We start from the raw sequence: 13,375 nt of genomic DNA, 5'->3' as shown, positions 1-13,375 counted from the left end.
TTCCTTCTTTAGGTGATTTGCTTCTTGATTTTTTTTCTTTTTCTTCATCGATCTGTTGAGTTTTTGGCTTGTTTTTGCTTTGCTCTGCCTTTTACTTGTGTTTCTTTTCTCGTTTCATGAGGGAAATTGAATCTTCTTCATTACCGGTTCGTCTTGAATGTCTGATATTTACCAGAGCCAGCCGTCAAGCACGGTCGAAAGGAACGCATTACAGTGTATAATGAGCGAGACACACAGGGATCCCTGTGATGTGGATGTATATTTTGAGATGGTAATTAACAATGTACCCAAGTATGTCGTCTCAAGGAAGCTCAAAAATCAAAGAAACTAATAATTTCGCGATAGATCTACTTGTATCCTATACATATCTTAAGAGTTGATACTAGTTTAAAAATTAATTGGTTTAATTGAAGTTGTACAACGCTGCTCAACGTGAGAAATCTTTGAGCACATTAAAAACTGACAATTTAATATGTTAAAAATCGTATTAAACTTTTCTATACAAACCTTTAACTTCAGATATTGCTTTTCAATAGTCTAGATGGAAAGCACACTTCGCCTCCTCTTCAATCAATCCATCGTGTACTGCTGGCCGCACAGTATTCCGTCCCCGGAAGTGATCTTATCTGGAAAATGGAGGAAAACAAAATATCGGAAACAAATCAGATGAGAAGAATTTTACAATTGCTCCAGCTTCAAAGTTTGACGTTCAACGGCAAGATCCGTTTCCACCGGTAGCATTGCCGGACGGTGTGTAAACATCAACATTACCCGGGGGCCGTAAACTGACAGACAATTATCTCTCAACCATTCCCGAAGCCTGGTATACACCAGTGGTCCATCTGGAATCGCACGACCTGGCCGCAAGTCTTCTGAATCGGCAGCCAAAAACCGCGAAGCCTTCGAAAGTCGTGTTTTTTTTCTTTACTGTGCTCACGCACACATTTCAATGTGAGGGAAGAAGACGATGTGTGCGACGGTGCCAAACAAACACAATTTCAAGAGTCTGTGTGTATGCTCTCGTGGCGTAAAGCGCGGTTTTCAGCTCAAGAGTGGCTCTTCGACTTGTAATGGTTGTGTTGGTGCGCTACACACAGCTCCATCCCGAAGCTTCACGATCAAGCGATCGCGAGACACCGCCGCTCACCATGTCGTCTATCATACTGGGATATGATCGTCTTAACACACTGACACCGTTTCTTGGGCTATTCTCCCCGAGTTCTGGTTCTTCCCGTCTTCGCGATTCCAAGCACAAGACGGTCGCAGAGAGATTCGCCGTGCATTGGGTAACTTGTGCTCAAAAAGCATTCAGGCCTGTTTTCTCTGCTCATTAGCTCTAATAATTTATCAATAAATTGTAGTAAAAATAATTAACATGAAAGTAACGATCACTGTATCGACATCAGCATTCTCCAACTGTCACTCTCTTAAGTAACAAAATCAATGCATTAAATCGGTTCGGCTACAACGTCTACTTAAATCACAAACCGCTCCGAACTCCCAACTAGAAAAGCTACCATAATCAACAAAACCGATTATCATCGTCTACAACATCATCAAACTTATGTCTGAAACAAACGGAAATAACAACCAACACACAGCGACTACAACATCGCAACGCTGCTACTCTAATGCGCTTTCCACCGTATCCAGAACATCCTCGTCATCATTGTCGTCGTCTGGTTGTAATGAATCTCACAATGCGTCCAGTCATTCTGGTGGTGGGGCCCGGGATGGAAGGGACTTTTTGGGGCGAGTGAGGGGGAATTTTTCGGTGCCAATTTTGTGCCGTTGACGACCCACCGGCACGCAAAGTCATTTTCCACCAGAAGATATCATCATGGTTCACCCTCCCCTTCCAAGGCATGTGTCACATTATTCGAACATATTTGGGCAAATTACCCACGGGAAGTAAATGGGTGGAAAAATGCCGACAGTTTTTCCCCGCGTGTGTGTGTGAGTTTGTTTTTCTTTGTTGCGTATTTTAGTGTCATTTTGATGCATCAATTCAAGTCGTCTCACGTTCGAAGCTCGCAGAGGAATTTTAGAATAGTTTTAAACATATATTTTCCACTTTATTTATTGAGTATTACGGTCCGATGCCGTATTGTCCTATATTTTCCACTTGTATATTTAAAAAATGCATGAAAATAGTTAGACTTTAAAAATATTTTAATAAAAAATATCGCCTGGAACAACTATTTAAAAAAATATATAATGAATATTATTTATTAAAAAATATTGTAGAAAAATTCAAAACAGCATAATCAAACGAATTTAATTCATTAAAAACATCATCAAGAAAGCCGATTTCGCTGGAATAAACCAGCTGTGGAAACGGCTTCATGGTACGTTCTTCCTCATACAAGCGTACGCACACTATCAAACAAATGGTGCGTAAGCGGCAATGCGGTACGCACTTTCGATTTGTCTTGGAATGTAGCCCCCACAGCTCATCTAAACACACGCACATATAACTACGCAACACACGCAATGGCTTTAACCAATCCAAAGAAACCAATTCCGGCACACACAGAACACCCGAATACCGCCGGAGCCAGAGCATACCCGAAACATGGAGTTGGTCACAGAACACAGAAGGTGCAGAAGAAGAAGCAAAACCCCGAACGCCACAAAACATAAGCCAAAAGCAAGCTGGCAGGCAGGCACAAATACACACACACACATACACAGACACAGAACGAACGAACGCGCCGAAGCCGAACGTACATTTGTGCAGAATTGACTAAAATAAATCTTTCCATACTGACCCTGAACTTGACTGTGGGGCCCTCTCTCTCTCTCTCTCTCGCTAGTCTCACTTGGCCCTCAGGTCCCACCGTCCCCAAAAACCTCATCAGCATTGACCGCTGTACTTTTGCCACACAGCAGCAGGCAGACATACACACACACACACACACGCATGGCTACATTGTTCCCCATCTGCAGCACGCGCGGCGATGCAAACGCCGTCATTTTCATGGCCAAAGCAAGCGCTTCGACTTTTCGCTGCCCAGTTTCTGATGTATGTGCAGTTTGCTGCCAAGCCTGCTACTGATATGCCCTTTCTCCCCTTCTCTCTCACTCTCTTTCCCTTTACCTCTACTATAAGACCCCTAGACCCTATCTCCAGCATATGTTCAAGTTTGGCAACAGTTTGAAGTCTCTCCACTCTGCCACTATATTGATTGTTTGCTACATTTCGAAAAGAAAAATTCTACAAAACAACGGTCATTATGAGGTAACGTAACATATTCATAACTGACGATCGCCATCGCCACACACCCACAGCGAGAATGGTGAAGATTAAATAACACTTGCAACAGTGTAGAACACGTTAAAAAGCCGGATGCACACCCCAATAATGCAAATAACTAACGAAGAGGGGAAAGCGCGAGAAAGAGAAGACTCACACACACACACACACGCTCGCATTAAATGTGTCGCAAAAGCCGGCTTTGGTGATGCAGTTTTCGGTGCGATAGAGCATGCACATAGGGTGCATCTGTACACACCGCAGTAATGTGACACGACCACCAACGCGTTCTGATAAGAGTCGTGAGCAGCAAGAAGGAAAGGAAGATTCACCCCAAAACCAGCTTCTCTTGTGCATCGCGATAATGGGGAAGGGCAAGGAGACAGATGCATCAGCAGGAAGTTGACGATCGTATGATGAACTTGTATAACATTAATGTAATTATCAGAATTACTGAGCTGTCAAACGAACGATGGGTACGATCCGATCGTTAACGTTCATTTTACAGACAGAGACCAATAGTTGTGTTGCTTTTCCCTCTCTGCTTTGTTTCAAAACCCCCATTAAGCCATTGCACTGGACGAGCTGCAACGATCGAGTTGGATGATCAACAGCATCATTCAAATGAATCATGCGCCACCCATGCGCTGACGACCATTGTTTGGCCGCAAAATCGGGGTGATCGGGGTGATCGACCTGTCGTCGTCAAATTTGACAGTCTCATCAGCGCGGTGACGTGGTGTGTTTGCTGCTGCTGCTGCTGCACTGGCGTAGGAAGTGCAATAAAAATGGAGCCGCACGCACGTACGCAGGCGCGCTTGACTGTAGTTCCTGTACATGGGAGGCTACGAACAAAATCAATATCCAGCGGATTTATCTTCTCGTCTACTAAGCTTATGAAGGTGAAAATCATTCCTTTAAAAGTGTATTTAAATAGTCATAATTTTGGCTTTATTTAGGCGATAACGGCAGGACCGGAGTTCAAATCCCTTCCAGACCGTCTCCCCGTACGTAGGGCTTGACTTGACTACTTTGCTTCGGGTAAAACTAAGTCACAGAAAGCCAGAAATGGCAGGCCGAGACCTCTCGAGGTTATAGTGCCAATAAAGAAGAAGAAGAAGTTTTGGCTGCGTAAAATAACTTCAAATCAATTAAGGCTGAGTTGTCATATAATGCTTATTCCCAGGTGAACTTCATTTGGAAGATTTTGTTGGGCTCAATGATTTTTATCTTAGACCTAGTCTTCTCTTTCTTCCTCTTTAGCACTACGACCTCGAAAGGTCTCGGTCTGCTATTTGTGGCTTTCCGTGACTTGATGTTACCCGTCCTCCACACGTGATACCTAGTCTAAACTTGAGTAGAAAATATAGTAGACCTAGTCTAGTCTAGTTAGTTCTCTAAAAGTCCAGGCCAACATAGTCTGGAATTTCACGATTTAGAGAGCAACGTCAGACGATGAGTTGAATCCTTAAATATGTAACTCTTCTACAGACTTCTCGAGATTTGGATTAGTTGTTCATGTGCTACAGTAAAAGCCACTTCTGAATCCTAGTCCATGCGAGACTGCACATGTTCTGCTTGGACTTCTAGAAGAGAGTAAAGAAAATGTATCAAATTCCAGCTCCTCTTGAATAGTTATCAGAAATTGATCAAATATTACTATTTCAGCCTGAAAAGCCTTTTTGAGGAACAAGCTGTCAATGTATCAATATTAATAAAGTTTATGGATTTTGAATAAATGATATACAAGGAGAACTGGTAATTAAAGTTCTACACCAAGTCCAGATTCTTCCTCTTCTTCTTAGCTTTACAACTTCATTATTGGTCTGCGATTTCTTGCTCGCTCTAATTTTTATTTACCTTAAGTACGAGGAAATCCCTAGACCTACCTTGCCAGAAACCGTCGATATCACTATCGCTCGACCTCCTGTATTAACGTATCAATTAGGACTAACGAACTCATAAAAATCATTCAAAATGCTTTAATCATTCCAAACTAGGGATTCTTTTTCAAAATTCTAAACCTTGCACTTGCTAGCGCTCCTCAGCATTAATGACCTCTGCCGGTAAGACCACAATCTTAACCTGCCCGCCGTGCCCCGTTTCATATCATAAATCATATTTCGCACATTAGAAACACTTTCCGTACGGCAACGAGCGCACGATTAATAATGCATGTCCTCGCTTCGACAGCAAACACTTTTAATGTTCCGCAAAATCACCGAAATTGGTGTTTAAAACTGCATATTAAGCTCGGCCGCCGAATTGTATGTATCGTACCTTACAAATATCATCCACCAGCCCTCGCATTCACACATCAAAGCGCGACACGGCACCGCGAGCCGTTTTATTTCATTCACGTTCCACCTTTACGAGCAGTTTTGGGATGGCGAAATTCGTTTCGCAAAAATATTGTTCTTTTCGCGGGACCTTTTAAAGCGCAAAGTCGAAGTAGGTTTGCCGGTAGTGTCCATCGAAATTGCTGCACGCCTGCAGCACCAGCACAGCACAGAGTCGGCATCGTAAAACTGTTTCCAGTCCGGGAGTACCACCAGAAAATGAAAAAACGCAGAATAGAACCCGTGTACTCTGGACCACTCTTAGAACGTGCGAATGTACGTTCCGATAATGTGCATTTTTTCGACAAGCGGCACACCAACAACAAAAAAATGGCCACTCAATCGATCGTAAAAAATAATGCAAATCAACACAACGCCTACGCGCAGCAATGCGTTGGCCACCCACGCAAACGATCATCTCGTAAACCCGACCCGTCAGTCCGATCCCTATCTGTCAAAGTGAGGCTCGCGTGTCGCCCGCATGTAGCAGCAGCAGCAGCAGCAGCAGCCTTGCCGTCGCGGCTCGAACGGAGCCATAACCATTTTTACGATCACCGTGCTACGTGTGGCTGTTTCGTCGCGTCGAAACGATGGTACGATCCGGAAAGGCAACCACTTGTCACCGTGGACCGTGGAGGAGATGTGAAGTTGTGGTCGGCGATCAAGCAAGGATGATGCATGTCCTTTTTTGTTGCGCTGTCAGTCATCTTCTTGCCTGGTGCTTAACGCGTCTTAACGCTTTTAATTGAGTTTTAATTAAAATGCAACGATTAACGAGCTCTGCAGGCAACAAGGCCCGAAAGCAGATAGCAGATAGATTGTCAACGTGTTGGCGATCGTACGTCACTAGACGGAAGACAAAATGGAGGATCGGTCCTCCGCTTCATCGACGCTACATTGAAGCGTCTTAAAAGCTAGCCTCAATTGCCTCAAACATCCAGGCAGCATCCAGCAGCAGCCTCCGCTCACGTCAAAAGCTCGTCCGAAATCCTTTCATCCAACAGCCTGCAACCACTAGAGAATGCATTGCCCACGTAACCGGGCGTGCATTTTATATATGCAAATCATCTAGAAATCGTTTGGCAGTTTTTCTCTCTCTCTCTCTCTGTTCTGCTTTTGCTCTTAACGCCACGTTGGTTATGCCGAACCGAAAAATCAAGTACCACGCCGTGTACATCATGCTGGTCTGGGCCACAACAACCGCACCGAACAATAGACACCAACCACCACCAACCGCGGCTCCGGAGTTGGAAGGAAGCAGAAGATGGCGCAGGTTGCACCTCTCGATAAATGCAATAAATGCGCGTATGACTCTTGCCGAAAATCCGAAAAACCTTCGCCCAGGTGATTGAACTAACCGTGGAGGAGTTTTGCAAATGCTCTCTTCCTGCAGCACTCGAGAGGAGGCAGATTGTTCGTGATTTATTCACCGTTTTTTTTTTTTACTTCACTTTTTCACAGTACTCCATGTAAGGAGCACAGGCTCAGACTTGGGAGCGAGATGGTGGCGGCGGCGGTAGGCAGAATAGACGGGATGATGTTTTATTCTTCATTACTTCGCTTGTGTCGTTTCGTTTTTTTTTTTTGTTACTTAATTTTGTTTGGTTCCCTGTCAAGTTGTTTTATTACTGTTCTACCCCGCGTGCATCCTGGCATTCCCCGGTCCTATCCCTTCTATCCCAGGGTCCAAAATTTGGCCTGCTGTCCAGAACAAAAAAAAATCTCGATGGCGTCGACGGCGATGACTTGATGATGATGGATTTTTCTTTAATTTTTGCGCTTCCTTTCCATCGGTGCAAAGGACCCCCCCCTTATGGAACTCACCTCACTCCACTGCGCTATCGTAATAGCACCGTTTTTTGCATTTCCGCTTCATTCCACTGGATGCAACAAGGCGGGAGGGGGGAGATGCAATATAAATTACTGACGTGCGACCTGCAACCGAAAGGGTTGGGGTTATTTTTTCTTTCCGAGTGAGTGCTGTCTCGTACCGTGCTCTTTAGTGAACAAGCAACACTCGAAATATCGGTGCAATGGAGCACCACCACCAACGCTCCAACGGTTAGAGAGATCGTTCGTCAATTCGGGGTTTTCGGTCGGATGAGGAGATGAGGCTCTTGATGTCTTCGGGCAAAGCAACGAGCGTCTGTGTGTTGCAGAACGTTTGTCAAGAGGTCTCTGTGGATCTGCACGATGACACTTGATGGCATATCGATCCTTTAGGTTCGGTTAGCGAATCTGGACACACATCGTTTGCTTGAACAGGGCGCGCGCCTCGCCCCGTCTGGCTGGAGGCCCCCGTGAGGTCATGGAATAAAGATTAATCACGAACATAACAATCAAGACTGCCACAAGATGGACATTCAAGATATCTGGTATTAGATCCTTATCTGAATTGGTGGTGATTTACTACAAATTTTCGCCGAACTGTCACATACAAATTTTGTTTGTGTTTCTGACAGCTTATAATGTACCTGAATTCATAAACCTTCCGTTTGAATTTTTTTGGTGTTTGACCAGCTTGAAGATGAGCATGTGCAAGAAAACAACAAGACTCTTACTGATACACTCAATTTTCCAACCTTTTACGTATGGTGTACGAGGATCATAGATAAAATTTGACTGCGTGATCAGTAGATACGGACAAGAGTCTCCTAAACCTCCTAGATTTTTTCGCACTGTCAACTTTGTCCATAATAGCAATACGGCCAGGCCGTTCTTTATGAATAAAAAAAAAAAAAAAAAAAAACTTTGTCCATAATCGAAGAAGTAGGAGATCGTGATGCTCTTCGGGACCACCGGGTACAAGGCTGATTCGGTCTTTAAAATATTCTCTCCTTTCTGGATGTTCCACCCGATGAGAGGAACATGTAAATCTATCTACTTGGTGACTTCAGCGTTAAGCACTTTGGACCATCTGAATTTCATTAAAATGATACACATTTTTATATAAAATCCGCGAACCAGATCTAAGCTCAATCGGTTGAGATGCAATAGGCAGTAAAACCCCATAGGAGCTGAACACACATGGCTAACGTACTGTATTAACCTATGTTAGCGTTTTATATTAGTCTATATTTGGACGTAAGCAGCTAAGCTCTTTGGGCAGTTATCAGTAATTTATTAAGGCTTGCTCTTATACTGAAAGTAGCTATCACCAAATGGTGATTCTTCGTCTATCCACAAAGATAGGCAAATTATTGTGTGTAGATTCGAACATTTTTTAATTGAAATTCCTACACTATGATTATGTCAACCTGCACATTCTTAACAGGTTTCACACACTTTCTCCTGCCGGCGTATGTAAACCGATCTCGATCGCTGCTCGCAAAAGGCAGCAAAGTGCGTAAATGAAACATATTTTAACGAACTGACGCCGTGAAAATTAATGAAACAAGTTCGACAAAGCCGCACTACAATCACGACCGACACCACCAACACGGTGAGACCGCGCGTATGCAGCACTCAATGTAATCCTAGGGCGTACTCATTATTTTATGCGCCTTGATAAGTTTAGTGCAGCGGTGCAGCGGTGCATCGTGCGGACCTAACACACGGTACCGACCCAAATACCGTGCGGCCCCAGCCGTCGCCCTTCTATCCGAACCGATGTGGCATTATGATTTATCGTCACGATTAGTTCAAGTGAACTGCGCGCACGGCGGCCATACACAACAGCAGCCCACCCTCGCGCGAGGACAGATGCAAAGGGTATGTCTCGTCCCTTTCCCAGTACGGACGCGAACCCGACCCGACCGTCGGCAAAATAAACGGGGAACCTTTCAAATTCAGCCGCTGCTGTAATCGAACGCTGTTGCTCGGTTGGCTGCTGGGAACCGGAATGGCAATGGTTGGTTGGGTACCGATTTATTCCGCCGTATCGATAGGCACACATCTAAACTGGTGTGACCCCCCCGGCGGTCGGGGGAGATTTTGCGCTTTTAGTGGATGGTCAAACAAATGGCAAACAAATTTGTGCACAAGTGTGTTACATGCAACGAGATTACATCGCTCTTGTAACATATTGTAAGGGCCATTTGCAAGACCTTAAAAAAAGCAACTAATCACTTCTAAAAAATGTGTGCTATTGAGCTGGTTTTCAACGTCAAATCAGACCCCCAAACACAATTCAATCCTCATGCAATTTGCAGCTTTTGTTTCACATCGTCAAGCTCCGATGCTGTTGAATGCACTCTCCTCATTCTACCGCATCGAATCGACTGATCGACACGGACGCACCCGGTGACTAGGTTCGAACTCCGGCTAACATCCTCTGTCGCTAACATCATCGCTGCGTACTACAGAAGCTTCTGTAGGTATCATAAATTTAAAAAAGAAATACATCGTGCCTAATTAGTGGTTGATTTGGAAGACCAACACATGATTGATGCTTTTTGATATCCTTTTTCTCCACAGCACGAGCAAACGTTCAACCGTAAAAGAAGCGATTTAACACATCCAAATGCTCGTTCTTTTCAGGCTGCTTTCGAGAGCTGACGGCTCGCGGAGCTTGTGAATTCTAGCACCGGAACGTGAATTTTGGTCCACTTGTTTTTCACAAAACCCAAAAGCTGAACACTAAAAACACAAAAAGAATCAAAGAACGTGTGAATATGTGTTGGAAAACTTACAATAAAACAATCTTTAGCTCCTCTTTCCTCTGTTTCAAATTGAAATTCATAACTGACACTTTAAACTTTCACCTTTCCGGATCATCCGATCACTTTACCTAGTCGTAATTGTATACTAAAGCCCCCTTTTCGTTCCCAAAATGTTACCGAATGTTTAATCTTGCACAGTTTCAACTACACTACAACTAACTACCTTTCCTTACCGACAATCAGGACTAAGGAGAAGGAAACAAGATCGAAAGTGTGCTATTGCGCATTAAAGAATGCTTTTCGTGGTCGATTTCGGAACGGAAGGAAAAGCTTCCCGGACCCGGAATTCTTAAAGCCATCAACGTTTTCGTTCGCGTGGTCTTGCTGCTCGTGTGAAAACCCTTCCACCGACCACGCAAGGAAATAGCATGCGACAGGCGAAGCTTTTCCCAGGCTTCATTCTCTTCCTGCAGGCGAAACACCCCCAAACAGAGCGCGAACAAAGAACTAAGCCGGGCAAGGATATTCCGGACAAAATATCCTTGAACTCGAAACCCGATGCTGGCACGATTGGAGCCCGAGCAACCCGGGGACCGAAACCCCGAAGACGAACCGCACACACAAACCGCAGCCCGGGAGAAACGATGACGACGAAGACGGGCTTGTCTTCTTGCTGTAGTAGATGGTTCTTCCTTCGGGTGGAACAACAGCGGAAGTGGGAAAACATAAATATGCCACCAGCAAGCGACTTCGACCCACAACAAAGCAGGCAGTGAAGAGCATCGTCGGTGTTGCCGTCGCTATGATAACGCAATTTCACACACCATCGGGCGAGTTAAAAAGGCGGTAAATTAAATTAATTTACATAGCATAGTTTCGCACCCAATTCTTGGCCCACAGCATGAAAGAGCGGTGCAAGCACTACTAGGCTGTTAACATAGGTTGCCCTCCCTCGTAAACCTCAATGAAGCGACTGCTGAATGTGATGTGCGTAATGGGCGCATGTTTATTAGACACACGTGCGGGCCAACACCGCAATATCTACAGCTGTTAGAGATAGAGAGAGTGACGAGAGGTTTTCGATAAGAGGCAGCTTTATCAGTGCGAAGAAGCTAGAGGAACAAGAGTCGTTACAGACAAATCTAAGTGAATGTCGCTTCGTCACCAGAACACACTGCACGTGTGGGCAAATTACATCATTGTTTTGCGTTACGCAACAAAACTAATCCCCCCAACCGAGAACTAAGCTTCCTTACACCAGAATTACTGCACACTTCCACGGCAACGGTTACGCATCTCGGCTCGTCCTTGGGGCAGAACACGTAAAGAATGAGAGAAATTTGATAAATATAGTAAACAAACACACACCATCCGTTTGACGGATCCGTTCAAGGATGCTCAGATGGCAGCACTGGTCTTGCGAGAGAACAAGCGTATAAACATTGCACTCACACACGCACACACATGCAACGAGTTTGTGCACATCGAGTGAGAAAGAGAGCGAGCGTTCCACGCAATCTCGAGCGCAAGGATACATGACAGGGTAGAGCAAGCTGACTTGACTGTGATTGTTGAATTTGTTAATTATTCTTTTTATTTTAACCTAATTGCTCCACCGATAAGCATTGAGATCTTCCAATAAAATTGTCAACGTTTGCTTTACCACCCATTGTTAGCGCCATACACAACGGAAATCTTTTTGTCGTACTGCTATGAAAACGATTGTTTACCCCTGACATGCACGCGTGTATAGGAATGCACTGCAGAGTATGCACCGGCCACTATGTGTGGTGTGCGTTTGTGTTGAATTTTCCTCTTCCTTCTCATCCCACCTTTCCTCTTACCTTTTCCGCGGGCTCTTTCCGACAAGTGTCGTGCTGTATGTTGCAATATCCTACACTGAACGAGGCAGCCAAAACCTTGAGGATCACTACACGCACGCACACACACTAACGTAATATCCGTGCCCAATCACCTGGCCTACACCTGTGGGCCACACCGTGTGCTTGTGCAATAATCCTTCGTCACATAAATTTATCCGGAAACGAAAAACGACACTACTGGCAGCTGCGCTGTCGTGAATTTTCATGCAATACCCACACCACAAACTCACGGGAGGGGGTCTGCAGCACGGAAAGCACGTAACCTACGCAAGGATAAATACACACAAAACACTGAAAGGAACAAGAAAGAGTCGGGACACACGGCAATTCACGAATTTCACGAAAAAGTTGTGCACTGTATTTTCTTCGTTTAGCACTTTCTTTTTCTCGTGTTCTCTTGGTCAATTTTTCTTCTTCTTGACATTTACAGTGTTGACAGCGCCGTTGACATATGGTGTGCGTTTTTGTTATTATTTTGATATTTACGGTTAACACACGCACTGCTTGTTGGAGGACAATCCATAAAGCCATGTGCGTTACATCATCGATTAGTTTATAGTGGTTAAAAATCAATGAAAGCCTGAAAATGAATTACCAATACAGTATCAGTTAAAATCAAACGCTTGAAATCATGTTTCCGTTTCTGGAATGTGAAAAGCGTTTGATTAAATATCGTTGAAATTATGAACACAACAGTTTCAAACACATGTCTAGTTGTCTTAGCCGGGCTTAGCGTGAAAGTCGCATTTTATTCCTTTTTTACATTTTTACGTATATTTGTGGTGGATAATCCAGCGCAATACCATAATCACTTTAACATAACCGAAACACACACGATTACTATTCATTTAGATAGTATTTCACTTTGGAAAACAAAATCTATTCGGCTGTGTACGTTGAAATGTTTCACACATTTCATAACGGTCACGTACGCAGCCCAAAACTAACCCTTGCATGAAAACGTGACCAAAACTTAAACACAATGCCAACGTAGTTTTGATGCGTTATCACAAAATAGGTAAACTTCTTTGGATTCTGATGTACTGTACCTCTTTCCATACTTGTGTTGTTGCTCTTCCCACCATGTTTACCTATTTAATTTATATTTAAACACGGGTAGAGGCCATTATGGTCATTTCCCGATGCTTAGCATTTTCCTGTACCTGTGACTAGTACGTGCAGTCCTATCACGAAACGACGTGTTTCAAATTCCATCCAAACTGTCCCTGCATTAGCTGAACCAACTATCTAGCTACCTGCAATTTAAGCCAAGAAAGCCAGAAGTAGTTTCCCAAT

General features: G+C 44.1%; 1 protein-coding gene across 3 annotated transcripts in view; it reads right to left on the bottom strand.

The window, feature by feature from the left end:
* LOC118505064 (steroid hormone receptor ERR2-like) overlaps window positions 1-12,520 on the bottom strand; it is a 35,198-nt gene extending 22,678 nt beyond the window's left edge. The window contains exons 1-2 of one of the 3 annotated variants that reach the window (XM_036040347.1): window positions 12,041-12,520; window positions 508-626 (exon numbers count right to left, since the gene is read on the bottom strand). The gene's annotated coding sequence lies outside the window, so the exon portion shown is untranslated. Of the gene's footprint in view, window positions 1-507; window positions 627-10,226; window positions 10,359-11,452; window positions 11,514-12,040 lie in introns of those variants that run through there. The other 2 variants (XM_036040345.1, XM_036040344.1) reach the window with 2 other exon arrangements.
* Window positions 12,521-13,375: the final 855 nt, after the last annotated feature.

This window comes from Anopheles stephensi, chromosome 2, assembly GCF_013141755.1.
Source record: "Anopheles stephensi strain Indian chromosome 2, UCI_ANSTEP_V1.0, whole genome shotgun sequence".
NCBI classification, from domain to species: Eukaryota; Metazoa; Arthropoda; class Insecta; order Diptera; family Culicidae; genus Anopheles; species Anopheles stephensi.
This window is presented reverse-complemented; position numbering and strand designations above follow the sequence as displayed.